Below are 1,856 nucleotides of genomic sequence, written 5' to 3'. Positions count from 1 at the left end.
TGGGTGCTGGGGGCCATCTATCCCAGCCACTCTGTGACCTTCCAGAGCCTTGCCACGTCTCTGCTCAGGAACCCTGGTGGCACCACAGTTAAGCACTTGGCTGACTGAAAGGCTGGTCGTTCAGACCCACCCGGCGGCTTCTTGGGGGAAAGACCATGCTTGCCTCCCGTAAAGATTCCTGTCGTCTAGAACCCACGAGGAACCCCGGCAGTGTCGTGGGGACGAGTTGGGTTCTAACTGCAGAGTCAGCAGCTCGAACCACGGTCTGCTCCTCGAGAGAAAGATGAGGTTTCTACTCCCGTGTAGACTGACCGTCTGGGAAACCCACAGGGGGCAGTTCGGCCCTGTCCTATAGGGTCATCATGAGTCAGAATTGACTGAAGGCAAAGAGAGAGCCCGCTGGGACCATGCTCCTCTGCCACGTGGGGGCACGCCAGCCCCCTTCTTGTACAGACGGAGAAGCTGGAGTCCAGAGAGGGGCTATGACGGCTCAGGCCCAGCAGGCCAGTGACAGCATCAGGCCAAGGACTCTCGGCCCCTCCTCTGAGCTGCCCTCTGGGGAGAAAGTTTATAGGTCTGCAGATACCTCTAGCTGAGCCCACAGCCCTGCCTTCTTGAGTCCCTGCACCCGTGGCCCCGGATTCTGCGTTGGGCTGCTACCCAGAGGGCAATCGTTTGTCATCAGCTGAGGCTTCCCACTTCTGCAAAGAGGTACAGGCTTGGACACCCGAAGGGACAGGTCTGCCCTGCCCTAGGGGGATGCTCTGAACTGGAATCGACTGGATGGCAGTGTGTTTTGTTTTGCATTTCAGTGACCAGAACCTCCCCTCAGCCTTGGGCCTGGCTCTGCCTGCTGGGAGGCACCTTCACAGCCAGGGCAGGGCGGGACAGCAAGTGCTCACCCGATGAATGATGGGGGGCTCTGGAAGAGCCTGCTACCTTCTGACTTTGGGGAGCGGCGCTGGCTGATCCCTGAGTGGGGCTGGGAGCCAGCCGGGGCCCCGCCCTCAGCTCAGTCATTAGTGCAAAACACACCTCTGACCGCAGGCATTGGAGATCAAAAGAGGCAAAAAAAGCCTTTTAAGCGCCAGGCCTGTGGGTGCTGCCACACAGCCCAACTGCGGCTCCAGGGTGGCTTTTGCAGCTTCCTCGGGGGTGCTGGGAAGGCAGCCTCCGAGAGCAGACTTGGGCTCCTGAGAGAAGCACCTGCAGGTGGGTGCTCAGGCTCTGGGTCAGCCAAGGAGCACCCCATCTCCTAGGCTGTCATGGGTGGGGAAGGACCCTTGGGGCATTAGAGGCTTTCTGGAACCCACGTGCCGGGGCTCTGACGGTCACCACCTCCTACCGTCTCATAACACCCCTGTGAAGCGGGCTCCTCCTCTGTCCCCCCACGGACTGGACAGGGGATAGAGGCTCTGAGAGGGCCTCTTAGCTCAGGTATGGTGGAACAGACATTCAGAAAACCAGGTCAGCTGCGATACGCTCCCACGACCTGGCAGGACAAGTGGTCAACATTGTCCTCTACTAACCACAAAGTTAGCCGTTCCATTCCACCCAGGGTTCCACTGAAGAAAGGCCGGGTGATCGATGCCCTGAATCTCAGCTCTACTCCGACACGAGGTCCCCATGAATCCAGGTCCACTTGCCGGCGGATAGCTGGGGACCCCAGAAGCTGATAGAGCTGAAGAAGCTTAGTCTGACCAAGTTGCAAACTGAAGCCAGGCACCCACTTCTGGTCACCTTGTAAGCCTTAGCAGGTCCCGGCTGGTCATCACTTGACCTTGAACAGGGCCTGTCACTTTCCCTCAGTATATTGGTCCCCGGGGGCACCATGCCAGCCACACCACTCTCACCCT

General features: G+C 59.2%; 1 protein-coding gene across 1 annotated transcript in view; it reads left to right on the top strand.

Moving 5' to 3' along the window:
- Window positions 1-1,856, top strand: part of TMEM266 (transmembrane protein 266) — a 140,696-nt gene that overhangs the window by 117,757 nt on the left and 21,083 nt on the right. The gene's annotated exons all lie outside the window — the stretch shown is intronic.

Source organism: Echinops telfairi, unplaced genomic scaffold (assembly GCF_000313985.2).
Source record: "Echinops telfairi isolate 266 unplaced genomic scaffold, ASM31398v2 ScPeMD7_7475;HRSCAF=8513, whole genome shotgun sequence".
Taxonomy (NCBI): Eukaryota; Metazoa; Chordata; class Mammalia; order Afrosoricida; family Tenrecidae; genus Echinops; species Echinops telfairi.
The sequence above is the reverse complement of the archived record's forward strand: the minus strand, read 5'-3'. Positions and strand labels throughout refer to the sequence as shown.